The sequence below is a fragment of the Cornus florida genome, unplaced genomic scaffold (assembly GCF_030987335.1).
Source record: "Cornus florida cultivar Cherokee Brave unplaced genomic scaffold, ASM3098733v1 CherokeeBrave_3.0.0_Hap2_Chr09, whole genome shotgun sequence".
NCBI classification, from domain to species: domain Eukaryota; kingdom Viridiplantae; phylum Streptophyta; class Magnoliopsida; order Cornales; family Cornaceae; genus Cornus; species Cornus florida.
This window is the reverse complement of record NW_026775579.1, coordinates 1,166,384-1,181,560: the sequence shown is the minus strand read 5'-3', so window position 1 is coordinate 1,181,560 and position 15,177 is coordinate 1,166,384.

Genomic DNA, 15,177 nt, shown 5'->3' with positions numbered 1-15,177 from the left:
TATCAATTTTTTAAAAAATTTACTCTTAAATGGCATCCACAAAGCATACAAATAGTATTGGACTCTTAAGTCAAGTAATTTTTAAATTTTAAGCAATATAGTCCTCAGAAAATCAAAATCATAGCTAGTTATGGACCAATCATAGAAAATCCCTCAAACACACAAGTCATACTCAAAATTTTGAATTGAATGCAAGCAAAGAACACACAACACACATTACCCCCAAACTTAAATGGCATACTGTCCTCAATGTGCAAAGCGAATAACAAAAAGAGGAAAAAGTATACCAGTGCAGCTATAGCAAAGAATGATCGGAACACAAGTATCCGAAATGGGTGGCATAACCCCCCAAAACTTGGGATTAACTGTAGTCCTGAAAATATGGCACTAGGGTAAAACCTCATCAGATAACAAATGGGATAATAATGGTGCACAGTGAATATGCTAGTGCAAATGGGATAGTAAATGAAATAAAGAAATAAGGGAATAAGTGTGGTCCTGAAAAATTTGGACAACACTCTCTCAATGAAGTCACTAGGATGCACCTGATAATGGAGTCATTCACAAATAGATATATCAATATAATAATCTGACATCCAAAATATCATGCATAGAAATAGAATAAAAACAGTATAGAGTACATCATAGTAGCTAGACCAACAGATTGGCCGCAAAAATATAGTATCAGTATCGAAATAGCAGTAAAAGATCACAAATATATATGATAAAGCTAGAGAAAGATTAGGTAGAAGAGGTCGGTCTAGTCGGGCGTGAACCCCGGATATCTCTGAAAATGCCCTGTAGCGTAGTCATTACATTAGCGTAGAGAGTAGTCACATATGTGCCGAGAGAGGCCACATCTGCTCAGAGGGAGACGACCACATCTTCCAATGTCTGGATACGCTCCCCCAAGCCAGGTGTCTGAGTTGGAGCGTCAGGAATGGTAGGATCAAAGAACTGATGCTCAGCCTGGCTCTACTCCTAGGAATGAAGTAATGACCCCACCAGAAAGTGATGTGGTGACTCCTCTGGAGGCTCCTGCTCCAATTCAATCTCCATATGTGCACCCGCAGTCGCCGATGCGTCTGCTGGATCATCTGCTACAGCTGCTACTGCCTCCTCCTCCTCTGCTACCTCGTCCTCTAAACTCTTAATAAGAGCATTATAGCTTTCATTCCAGTCCTTCTTACCATAGTGGCAAGCCCCAGTCTCCGGATGCTCCTCCGAGTGGAAAGGATAGCACTGGTCCCAGAAGATCTGAGTGATCAAATGTGCAAAGGGGGAGGAACTTGGCCCGCCTAGGCTTGCTCTTATTGATGTAGTCCGTGTAGAGCTTCATCATAACACTCCAATAGAATGCTGGGACAGAGAACTAGTGGCCTGTGTAGAAGGCATATATGGCTGCAAGAAAATCTGATCGCCTCTAAATCTTGTACCCCACCATAAATACATTTCGGTATAAAACCGAATCATAGGCTGTCGGGCAAGTGAGTCCTGGTGGCAAATGTCTCGCCGGCACTAACAGTGCCATTCAAAGCTGTGGCTATGTCTGCATTGGATGGCCTATGAAGAATAGGATAATCAATGCTGGGAGGGCAGACATATGAGCACTAGGAGGAGGTGGCCAAAGTCTCAACAGTAAAGCGGATGAGATGGCCGTTAATAGTGGTCCACAACTCTGCCAGGTTACTCAGGACCGGCCGAAGGTTCTGGTAGAACAACCGAACGAGCCGCGAGTAAACCGGATTGGCAACCGGGGCCAGGATAGGAGAGATGTTGCACCGGTAGATCTCGTCATAGGTCCTCTTGGTCAGAATCGACCAGGATAAGAAAGTATCATCAAAAATTGACTCATACGCCACTAAAAGGCATGAATATCTGGGGTCTACTCTATCGCGGACCATGCCGGGCTGTGCCGGTAGTGGAATAGGTGATGGGGGTAGTGCATGTTCAGCCTCCTAAGCCGATGAAGATGAGGAAGGGAATGCAAAAGAAAAGAAGCGCTTGAACTGAATGGGAGCTGGCTCCGCAGCCTCCTTCACTCGCTGTTGGACCCTGCAGTCATATGTCCGGCGGGCAATGGTCTTGATCCGAGGCATAGTCTACAAAAAAGAAAGAAACACTTGCGATTCTAGTCAGTAACAGGATATAGAAATGAAACACACAGATAGAAACATGTTTGTCAAGTTAAGATAGACAACTCTGAATAAAATACATGAATCTATGCAAGTGATAATGCAGCCAAGTATAGACAGTGAATAGTCTAATAAAGTGAAACATGCTAGATATGACAAGAGCATAATGCAACCAACGTGGAAAACACAGTCATTGGGCATAAATGAGATAGCATGGAACACAAAAGAGGGTATATGAGCTCTATATGCAAAGAAGTTATGTTCGATCGATCATGAAAAAGGTGGGATCGATCCAAGTTGGATCGATCATGACATGATTGGGATCGATAGTGCTCTGATCGATCAGAGCACTAGTGTGATCGATCGAACCTGTGAAAAAATATGAACAGTCACGGATCTATGACGTAGATGACACGGGGGCAATCCAATGGTCGCTTCAAGGCTCGTGACCCTTTATACACCTTAACAAAGCATGAATGGTCACTTAAATCAGCACGTAACCCCCAGATTTAAATTCAAAAATGAAAATTATATATATATATATACACACACATATATAGACATGCTTGACAACTTCAAAAATGGCAATAAATCAAACATGGAAGCTTTAAATTGAAGCATGGCAACATCGAAAACATATGGATCAACTCGAAAATGAAAAGAGAAAACCTAAAAACTTACCAAAGTGAGAGAGAGAAGTGGAGATGACCGTGAGAGAGAGAGAGAGAGAGAAGATCGATAGTGGGGATAGAGTTTTGGAGCTTTGGGAGGTCGCCGGAGTGTTGCCGGAAGTAGGGAAGATGATGGAGATGCGCCGGGAGAGAGGAAGGGTCTTGGATCGATGTGAAAATCGATCCAAGTGACCCCTGGGTCATATTTTAGAAACGGCTCCCGACATGTCAGATCGATCACACGGGTGATCAGATCGATCGAACACAGATCAATCATGAAGGTACTCAAATTGATCAAACCCACAAAACGACAAAATATTTTTGAAATTTTAATTTTTTTTTTTTTTTTGAAAATTAAAAATCTTTTTGGATTTTTGGAAAATATATATATATTTTTAAAAAAATTGAATTTTGAAATTTGAAATTCAAAAAGAAGTCCAAGTCAAAGGAAGTGCACAGATTGATCAAAGATTGATCGATCGAAACTCTATTGATCCAACAAGTGGAAACCTGCATAGATCTTCAAACGATACACAGAGAGATGATTTTTCGGAGTTTCAAAAAATTTTCTAAGTATAGAATGGAGATTAATCCAAGGGAAAACTGGATCGATCAGGGAATACTCAGATCGATCAGGAAGATAGTTCGCATGATACATAGAGAGATGAAATATGCAGAGATTTTCGCATGATGGGACAGAAAGATGGGAATATGCAAGGATGATTGTTCAATCGATCGAACAGACACTAAATGCTTAATTCAAAAATGAAAGCACATGAATTCCTTATCAAAGTCCCTAACCAATGTGTATGATCCAAGAATATATCTAGACGACGCAAGAAATGAAAGTAAAATAGAAATGAGGGAGGAATAGGGTTGAAAACCCTACGAATCACTAGTGTTTAACGTCTCTAGCAAGACATTGGGCTCTTTTAGCCCAGATCGAAAATCTTATTGTGCATCCCCTCCTTAACGAGGTGAAAAGCAATTTGAACCCTACCCGACAAATTGTTCCCTAGAGAACTCATTGGGTTTGATTCAAAAGGAATTGACGGTCCTTAATTAAAGCAATTCTTGGGCCTCCATACCCTTTCAACACTTGGTTTGAAAACATTTTTCCTTGAAGTCTTTTTGGAAAGCAAACCATTGGAATGTTCAACATCAAGCAAAGACTTAAATTTTTCACATCATTTTCATTGCATTTTTCAACAACACAAACCTCTTCATATTTGTCCAAAGAATTGGGGGTTGGATTGAATATGTTCAACTTCACCTTCATATGCCCAAATGAAATTTTCATTATCCCCATCCTACAGTTTATGTTGGCATTAGCAGTTGCCAAGAAAGGACGACCAAGGATAACTGGAATTTGGCTCTTGGGATTTGCGACCGGTTTCGTGTCTATGTCTACGAAATCAACCGGGAAGAACAATTTATCAATTTTGATCAACACATCCTCAATAATACCTCAGGGCTTTTTGATGGATCGGTGGACTAGTTGCCAAACTACCGACGTCGGTTTTAAATCTCCTAAGCCCAATTGAACATACACCAAGTATGGAAGAAGGTTCACACTTGCTCCTAAATCAAGAAGAGCCCAGTTAATGACATGGTCACCAATGATGCAAGAAGTCGTAGGTGAGCCGAGGTCTTTGAATTTTGGGAGAGTGTTGTGTTGTAATATTGAGCTCACTTGCTCGGTCAAAACAACTTTCTTTAGTGCTTGGCTCTTGTTCTTCCTCTTTTGGGTGCAAAGATCTTTCAAGAATTTGGCGTATGCAGGAATTTGTCTAATTGCATCCAAGAGGGGGAGATTAATCTTCATTTGCCTAAACATTTCAATGATCTCATTCACTTTGCATTGTTGTTTTTCAAGAGAATTGGATCATTTTAAGGCATCAGAAAATGGAGCCCTTAGCTCAAAAACTTTTTCAAAATCGTTTTTCAACACATTGTCAACACAAGAATTTTTCAAATCATTTCTCAAGTCTTTTTCAACAAAAGGGTCGTGCACATGCAATGAAGGAGGAATAGGATGTAAAGCGGGACGGGTGTCAACTTTTGGTTGCATCGGTTCACTCTCTTCATTTGATTCACCAACTTGGTTATCTACAATTCTTTCACTTCTCAAGGTTGTCACCACATTGACATGCTCAATTGTGTGACCTTCCGATGAGGAATTGGTCTCCACAACAAATTATTGCTTGGGTGGTGGATTCAAAGGCATCTTCCCCTTTTCCCTAGCATTTAAGGTACTAGCTATTTGTCCAACTTGGGTTTCTAGCTTCGCAATGGATTGGGAATGAGAATGAAGTAATTGGGTGTTTGCCTCTAACGTACCCAAAGCAATCAAAACTTTTTCTTCAAAAGTAGGACTCCTAAAATTTCCTTGAGAATAAGATTGATTTGGAAAGTCAGTATTTGCAAATTGGTTTCCATGTGATGATTAGTAAGACGATAAATAACCTTGGGAACTTTAGCTTTACATTGGGGGGCGGAACATACTTGCCTTGAAAACCACTTTGGGGAGGGTTTGACCCTTTTCCTTGGCTTTTCCAAGAGAAGTTTGGATGATTCCTCCACCCGGGATTGTAATGTGTGCCATAGGGATTATTCCCTTGGTTGACAAATATGGCATTTACTTGTTCATGGTTCTCACTTTGCACATATCCGTGGGGACAATTGGAAGTAGAATGTAAGACACTAGAACAAGTCATGCAAGCTTCATTAGAATTATGATGATGATGACTAGGGGAGGAAGACACTTGATTCACCAAATTTTGGTTGATCAAAAATTGATCAAACCTTTGAAATAAAGACTTGACTTTGGCGGCGATGTCATTGGAATTGTCAACTTAATATAAGCCGACATTCTTCCATCCACCTATGTTTCTACCATTTTTAGAAGACAAGGATCGATGCATTGAATTCTAGCTCATGCTCTCATAAAGACGCCATACATTGTCCTCGTGCCTATCAAGATATGAACCACCCATGGAAGCATCTACCATTCCTTTAAAATTATCCAACAAACTTTCAAAGAAAAATTGAACCAATTACCATTTAGGAATGTCGTGATGTGGACACTTCCTAAGCAAGTCATTGAGGTGCTCCTATGCTTCATGAAACAATTCCCCTTCCCCTTGAGAAAATTCTCTAATTGAAGTTCTCATTGCATTGGTCTTTGAAACTGGATAATACTGTTTCAAGAACCCTCGTTGCATTTCTGCCTAAGAAGTTATCGAAAAAGGTCTCAAATTGTTGAACCAATATTTTGCCTTATCTTTAAGGGTGAAAGGGAAGAGTTTTAATCTCAAAACCTCTTCCGGCATGTCCGTGTATTTCACGGTGGAACACACTTCAAGAAACTCATTTAAATACTTATAGGGTTCTTCACTTGGAAGTCCATGATAGTTAGGAAGCATTTGGATAGTTTGGGGCTTGATTTCATAATGGTGTGCTCTAAATGGGGGCACTTGAATGCACGTTGATGCAGTGTACTCATTTGGTACATAATGATCACGCAAAGCAATGGGGGGATTCACAACCGGTGGCGCCACATGAGCACCATGGTTTCCTTAAATAATGAGAGGTTGTGGTAGAACAAAAATTGGCCGAGGATTCCTAATGGAACTTGGCCTTGTTGTTGTGGAATGAATGGTCTTGGCATGCCTAATGGGACTTGAATGTTGCCATGATGCACATTAGGGTGGAGGATGCCTTGTTAGTCTATGTAACCAAGGTCCTCCACATGGTCCTCATTGTGTTCCTCCATTGATGAAATGGAGTCACTAGACTTACCCCTTCCCCTAGGATTGCGAACAACCGATTCAAGATGAAAATTAAGTGGGGTAAGAGTAAGATTTAACGACCTATGACCATGCATACACAAACAAAACAAAAATAAGCAACAAGCAAACACTTCGCCTCCACAACAAATCAATCAACAAACCTCCACATACAATGATCCCATACTCCCATGCTTTTAACAATATACAAGAAAAATAAATTGCCTCCACGCGGGCTCACAATCTATTTAAGAAAATAAAAACTTGCCTCCACACGGGCCGACGATTTAACTAAAGAAAGAGTTTAGAAAAGCCCCCTTAAGAAACTTCAATTTATTTTTCAATTTTTGCCTTGCCTTACTTTATAATTTTTATATTTTAGCTTTTTATGCTCTTGTTTAGCTTTGTTTGGCTTCTTTGCTTCTTTTGGCTTTCAATTTTCCTTTACTTTACTTCCTTGGCTCAATGCACCTAGCTAATCAAGAATAAATACAATAAGTAACCAAAATAAAATAAAAATAAAGACAAGATCAAAAGAGTACTAATTCCTAATTGATTTCCAAAATACGACGGTGCCAAATCCCCGACAACGGGGCCAAAACTTGGTGTGTGTCGTGCCAATGCACCAAGGTATGCAAAAGAGAAGTGTAGTGTGGCCAAGTTTAGATTTAGAGATTGTCACTACCACTTCTAACTGTAAATATAGCTAGGATGAGTAGGGATCATCTCAAGGGAAATGGAGTGTATTTAGCTTGGAAATCAATGTTGGATTAGTAGGTTGAGTGATCAAAGATGTTTTGATTGGTTAATTAAACTATAATGTCAACTAAATGGATGCAAGGTAAGCAATTGAAGTAGAATAAAATGTAGAGAATACAAGAGAAGGATCTTGGGACTTAGAAGTCACCACTAAACATCACATTCCTAGACACTCAATGTGTAATGGATAAAGGGGATTATATGTTGCAATACTAGCGTGTGTAAATGATTGAATTAACAAGCATGGATGACTAAATAAATATACATTGTCTAGCCAAACTAGTGAATAGCACAACATATCAAGTTAAGCCATTATTCATTCCTTTAAGTCCACAATCAATGCACATCATCAAATTAGAGAAATATACTACTTACATTCATAAGCATGAAACATCAAACAACAAGCATGAATTGTCCTCCCATCTAAGAAAGTAAGATAACTACACTACAACTAAACTAGGGACATGAAAATTAAACTAAGTAAACTAAAGGGGAGGCACAATCCATTAAGAAATAAGTATGAACCATCAAACAAACCACGAGTATCCATTTAAGCAACATGCCTTGACCATCACTAGATTTATAACATCAACACACATAGACATGCATCAATGTCACAAAACCTAGAGATAAACACATGAACATCTATTCTAGTATACATAGACATATGAATAGAATGAAATGATCAATTGGAAGTATTAAACTACATAAATCATTGTTGAAACAAGATTCATATATATATATATATCAATTGTCAAGACAAGAACTACAATACAAATCCGCTCAAATTACAAAACATCAAAGTCTAGGAGACATGCTTAGGGCTATCTCTAGCCTAAGAGAATGGTTTAACCACTCATTGATGTAGTCATCCAACCCTCAAGGGCTATCTCCATGGTCGGAATGATCTTCTTCTCCTTGATGGAAACCCTAGATAAGTGGAAGAACTCACAAATGGTGTGTATCTCTCTAATCTCTAGACTCCTCCAACCTCTCTTCTTTTGGTTCCTCTCTAAGATTGTATAAATGTATAAATGGCCCAAAATCCTTATATAGGTAGCTCAAATGTCACACCCAATGGTCAGACCTCGTGCACTAGGACCTCCAAATGATTGCACCACGAGCACACTTTTTAATTGGCTGGAACTCTATTTTTCTCGCACTTGAGCAGGTTTGATCGATCGCAAGGGTGGTTAGATCGATCGAACTATGGCGGCGCCTTTTTGGAATAATGACAAATTCGAGATATTTTCGGGATATTTTGGGAAAAGGAAAAAAATGGTAGGTGGGGATAAGATCAAAAATGTCCGATCAATTGAAATAATGTTGGATCGATTGAAGAGGGAAATTTCCTGAGGATAAGGACAAGAGGCTCGATCCATCTTGGCATGGTTGGAACGATCACTGTGAGATCGATCGAAGCTTGGTTCGATCGATCAAAGAATGTTGTTTTCCACCACTTTGCTTCCTCTTTACTTCTTTCTTCCACTAAGCTTGAGATTGCATCTTTTATGCTCTAATTCAGCTAAATTGACTTATTTTAAGGATAAGTGCCTGAAAAAGAAAATAACATGAAATTAGACTAAAATGGGAAAATAAGATAGAATAGGGTCCTAGAACGTTCAAGCTTAAGGGGTTTAAATGCGCAATTTTCAGTGCTTATCAATGGTCTAGAGACTTGATAGGTGTGTTGACTTAAGATCCTTCTTGAGTTTCCTTTAGACAACTCTTGCGAACTACGGTTTTGATGTGCATGGTTTCGTGTAATTAATTGCAATGCAATTAATTACTCTCCCTTGTCATTAAAGACTTGAGGTTGTGTGTTAGGGTTCCGATAGAATCCTATAGAATTCCCATCGGATTTATTGGCATCTTGAGATATGTCCTTCTTATAGATGTCTTGTGATGGTTAGTGTTGGAACTATCCATTACATTGTCGTTTTGTTGTTTAGTAGTTGTTTTAGGAGATGATTCATTTCCTTGCAGTGAGAGATTAGACTTATCCAGGTCTTGGGGTACGCTTTCTGTGAGATTGTCCTTTTGAGAGGCATTCCATTTTACTTTTGATTTTGTGGCATAGTTATATGTAGTCACTCTTGTATGTCTATATACCTGATTGTCTTTTAGCATGCCTTAGGAACATGTTCAGGATATGTGACTATGTGTTGGTTTATCTAATGATAGAAATGAAGCATTTCTTTTTTTTCCTAGTTGGTACTCACACACACTTGTCTCTTCCAAGACTTAAACCCCTGATCTCCATTTGGAAAGTAAAAGGCTGATACCGCTAGGCCACTAGCCCATTACATTTCTCATATGTTGTAGTTTATGTCGTGCTAGTATCATTGGTGATATCGTTGTAGATATTTGTGCACATATATGTTTATGTATTTTTAAGGTATTTGATTAGATGTCTACTTGAGTAGTTGTACATTTCTATTCCATTGAGTACATTGGGTGCGTAGTAAGTAATTCATGACATGTTTATATATTATTTAGTAAGTAGATGATATCCATGGGATATAGAAGGGCATTTATTTGTCGCAATTGCGGAATGTGATTCCAACAAATCATGTGTCGCAGGTGCGGAATGTGATTCTAGTGATTCCAGTAAATCATTTGTTACAAGTGCGGAATTTGATTCCGATGATTCCAGCACATCATTTGTCGCTGGTGCAGAATTTGATTCCGGTGATTCCAGCACATCATTGTTGCAGGTACGGAATGTGATTCCGGTGATTCCAGTACAACGTTATCATTTTTGCATCGTGTGATTCACATGTGTAGGTTGGGTCATGTGTTTTTCTTTATGAGTACCCGCTACTTGAGTGTCGAGTACATACATAGGTGCATTGTGTTGCATTAGAATTGCATACATGGTGTACATTTGTTTTGAGGTTGTAGCATGGTTGATGAGTGCTGAAAAGTGCGCATTTAAACCCCTTAAGCGAGGGTATTTTAGTCCATTCATCTATCTTTATTTACCCATTTTAGTACTTATTTGTGTTTTTGTCTATTTCAGGTCAATAATGTTAAAACGGGCTAAAAATGGATTCTTACAACCTTTTTGGAGTCAAACTAAGCTTTAGTGAGAATTTGGAGCGAAATGAGGCTGATGCTGAAAATCTGCCAAGTTGGATCCATCCAACTTATTTCTGAGATCGATCGAAGTTGGATCGATCGAACCAGATCGATCAAAAGTTGGATCGATCGAACTTTCTCTGATCGATCGAAAATAAAAGTTGGATCGATCGAACTATTCGCGAAAGTTATTAAAAAGCAGATCTGAATCTCATTTCGCCCCAACTAGGGCTGTGCTTCAAAGAGACGATTCTAGGGCGGAGTTCTCACATATTTAGGCCCTCAAAGCCTTATATATAAGAGGGATTCAACCATTTTTGTAAAGAGATCCATACTTTTACATTGTATTTTCTATATTCTCTTTAGTTTTTCTCTCTAGAAAGTTAGAGATTAGGGTTAGAAGAAAAGAGGGAAGTGGAGGCACATCTCTAGATCCACACTCTCTCTCTCTCTCTAGAGCTTCCAAGAAGAAGAAGATGGAGCCACGTTTGGAGCTTACCCTTGAGGGTTCCATGACCACATCTACCTCCTCCATGATTGACTAGATCTACACTTAGGGCTTGGATGAGCCCTAAGTCTTGTGTAATCTAAACCCTTGTATTTCTATTTTTGGGGATTTATATATATTGTTGTGATTAGTGTTCTAACCTTGTGAATTTAGTGAATCTTGGTATATTTCTATGATTTCTATGGTTTAATTCTTCCTATTAATTCTCTAGTTTATTTACATGTCTATGTGTGATTAAATTAGGAATTATTTCTTACATGATTCATATGGATTAATTCTTTCTATTAATTCTCTTTGTGATTATATGTTGTCTTATGTGTGATTATTTGGGAATTGATCTCTACACTAGTTTTTCTATATTAATTGTATGTCTATGTGTGGTTGATTGAGAATCTAGTGATGGCTGGACATGGGTTTTCATTGAATGGGTTTGTCAATTAATTTGATGGATTATTCTTACACTTAATGGGTTGTTCTACAATTTAATTCACGTTTATAGGTAGGTAGACAATCTATACTTGATTTGATATTCCATGGCTTATTATTGCAAATTCCATGATTCTCTAAATTGATGTGTGCTACAATTGTGACTAGTTTGACGGGTCATGCTTAGATTTGATGGGTTGTTCTACACTTAGTTTATTTGTTGGTTAAGTAGACAATTCATACATGAATTTGATGGTCCATGCTTAATATTGCAATTGGTAGTCACATTTTGTTCACAACAATGTATTCCCCATTAATGGAAAGCAAGTGGTTAATTACATGAGCTTAGTGGTGATTCCAACACCCTAAGACCTCTCTTCATATCTTTTAAATCCCTATCTCTCACTAGTTTATTTTACTTGAATTTTAATTTCATTGCACCTTAGTTTAATCAATCCAAACCCTCTCTTTGCAATCTTGTGATCCACTAGAGTCGAAATTAAATTCCAACACGTATAATCCCTTGGGACGATCCCTACTCACTCTTGCTACGTTAGTAGTAGTGTTGGTAGTGGTTTTTATAAATTTAAATTTGACATAAAAGGCTTTTTTTGAACCACACATTCACTACATTAATTTTGGCGTATAGGAACAGCCACCGTCAATGGTCACTATATATATGTTTGTTTTATGACTAGGGACATGGTCCTAATTAGATATTTTTATGCTTGCATTTTGTTTTGGTGTTGCATTCATGAGTTTTATCATTACATGGTGTTCATGTTATATTATTGTTCCAGCATTGATGCATAGGGTTTTGTGACCTTGGCTGTCAGGATTGTGATATGTGAGCTACGTGGTAAGCTTAGGTTTTCAAGGATTGGTTGTCCATAATAGGGTTTTTGATCCAGTGTTGTGATTTTGGTGTGTTGCCTTTAGGTAGACCTGTTTCAGGATAGTGTTTTGCATGGTTTCATGATCATTGATGGCTTCTTTAAAGAGTTTAGCTTTTGAGCTATTTTGGGAAACTTGTCGACACTTAGGTTTTCTGATTCGTTCGGGGTTTATCACATTGGTGATAGGTGGCTACTTTGTGGTGACTTCTCTCTTCGATTCTCTCATGGAGAGATTTTGTTTAAAGGATAGGTTCGAGATGTGATACTCGATTTCGAGACTTATTGTATTAAGGAGACTTTGTGTGTAGGATTTTCGGTGTATTATCTTATGGTAAGGATCATTGTAACTTGGGAGATATTGTTGCCTTTATAATTTTGTGGAGTTCGATCCATTATTGCATGAAGGCATAGACTTATCAGGCTTAAGATTCATGTTTAAGAGTTGTTTGATAGTGGAGTTTTGGAGAGTCCTTAATTTAGTTGGGTGATTTGATCTAAGTGTTTTGTGATTCATGAGTTGTCGGTTTTCTTCATATTGAGGATTTAAGGCCTTAAGTGTGACGGTGCCTATGACATTGTTGTCGGAGTTTTGGGATTGGCCGAGATGGTCCGGCTAGACGTCTTTGGACCATACCCCAACTCTCATAGGATATCTGGTTACCACAATGCTTTTGGCAATGATTATTTCGTGGCATTGGTGTCATTTATAGCGAGAGATTTCACGGGTAGACTTAGTGGGGGCATGTTATGAACTGGGGCTATATATTGTTATGCTACTATACGAAATTGTGTGCTGTGGGAGGGTGCTAGTTGCCGACAATACTACCTTACTGACGAGTAAGTGTGGGTGGGCCCTAGACATTGACATGCTACTATACATTTGAGTACGTTGTTGGAGGGTCCTAGTCGCTATTTATTCTACCACGTTGCCTTTTCGAGGTACCTTGGTTCATTTTGTTGTTGTTGGTTGGAGTTCTTTTAGTGATTGTCGTTGGATTGCATATTGATTCAGTTGGAGATGTGTCTCACAGTTTTGTAGATCCTTGTTCCTTCGTTTGATTATTAAGGTCTTGGGAGTTGTCCTTTAGAACTTGATGAGGTGTTTCTGGGTGTGACCTTGTGGTTGGTCCTGGTTTTGTCCGCCATGGGATGTGTCTAATTTCGGGGACAAAATCTCCTTAAGGAGGGTAGGTTATGAAGACCGAGTCTTCTTTTTCCTTTCCCCTTTTTCGGCATTTATTATTTATTTATTTTTTTTATTAATTTAATTTTTGATTTATTCTTTTTTCGCGTTGCCTTAGGGTTTTGTTTAACCCGAGGTAGGTTTCGGTGTCCGGAACCGATTTTCGACACCACGTGCATTACATTATATTATCTTTTACTGCCCACGTAAGTCTTAAATTTATTGAAAAGCATGCTCATTTATTTTTATTTTCTAGGGGTATGAATGCATAGTTTCTTCAGAAATATTTTTGTTTTTTGGGGTACTTTGTGTTTTGTCTTAAGGACATTTTGTCTTAGGGACCTTTTTGCAATTATTTCTTTGAGATATTTAGTGGAGGGACTATCTTGCAATTTGGAAAAGAAAAAAAAAAAAAAAGTGACAAGTGTCACTCATTCATTGGACAACTTGTTGACTTACCATTGGAACATTTGTTGCCATAGGATGGTGACAAGTGTACAGCCTTGATTTAATTTTGTGAGGAGGCCTAGATTGGTGACAAGTGGAGGGTAGATATGTGTGTGTGAGAGAGAGGTAGTGTTAGTTTAGTGTATTTAACTAACAAAAAGCCCTAAAGTTAGTGGAATTTCTAGAGATATTGATAGTCATGTCTAACCTCTCACTAAAACCCCATTGTTGACCTTGAAACCCTAGCTACCATTCTGAAATTCGACCCCCTTCTCTTGGGATTTTGGTCTTCCACCTTTAAGACAAAAGTTCCCTCGGTTCCTTCTCTAGAACACCTTTTCTCAGTTTCTCCATTTACTTTTGTTTGCCTTGGATTCTAGTGGAACAATCCTCTAGTGAGGTACTTTGATAAACCCTGAAACCCTTGCCTCCATTTCTGATTTTTAACCCCCTTCCTTTAAGTTTTTGGTCTTCCACCTTGAAGACCAAATCTTCATCACTTCCATTACTAGAACACCTTTACTCAGTTTTTCCATTTGATTTCGTTTGCCTTGGATTCTAGAAGTTGATAAGCGCCGAATATTGTATATTTAAGGGCCCTTAATAGCATTAGTTAAGTCCATTATTTGGTTTTAGTATATAGATTATCTTCATTTTTGTGTTTTTGTGTATTTTCAGGTTTATTCTCTAAAAAGAAATAAAAATAAGGTTTTAAGGGCTTTTGAAGAACAAGTCATATCTGGCCTCAACATCAAGTGATTTTGAAGAAAAGATGGCCCAAATATTCCATAGATACATTCAGCAATGCATAAGGAAGAAAGTGAACTCATTGGGCCAAGACCAAAAACCAAACAAAGAAGTGGAACTATTGAGCCCAAGGATTACATTGCGTTCAGACGCCAACTCCATGCACAAATCTTGCATCCGGACACCAAGAGGAATTCGAGGCAAATAATTGCAAACTTCAAAAGAAATTTACTCCAGTAGCAAATCAAATTCATGTCCGGACGCAGGACCCCGCGAGCGGCCGCTGGATGCCGCAGCTACACAATGACACTCCTCTGCGCGAGCAACAAGGCACCATGGCACCTCGCGTCCGAACACCAACCTGCGGACAGCAATGCTGTCCCACTCTCTCTTGGTCAAAGTTTGTTCCCTTTTATTAAGGAACTTAAAAATGTTACGAAATGAGGTGTTTGGCAGCCCATTTTGGGGATTAACACAGGGGAAAAAGCTTGTATTGTTTATCATTGAATTATTAGAAAATATATTACAAAGGGAGA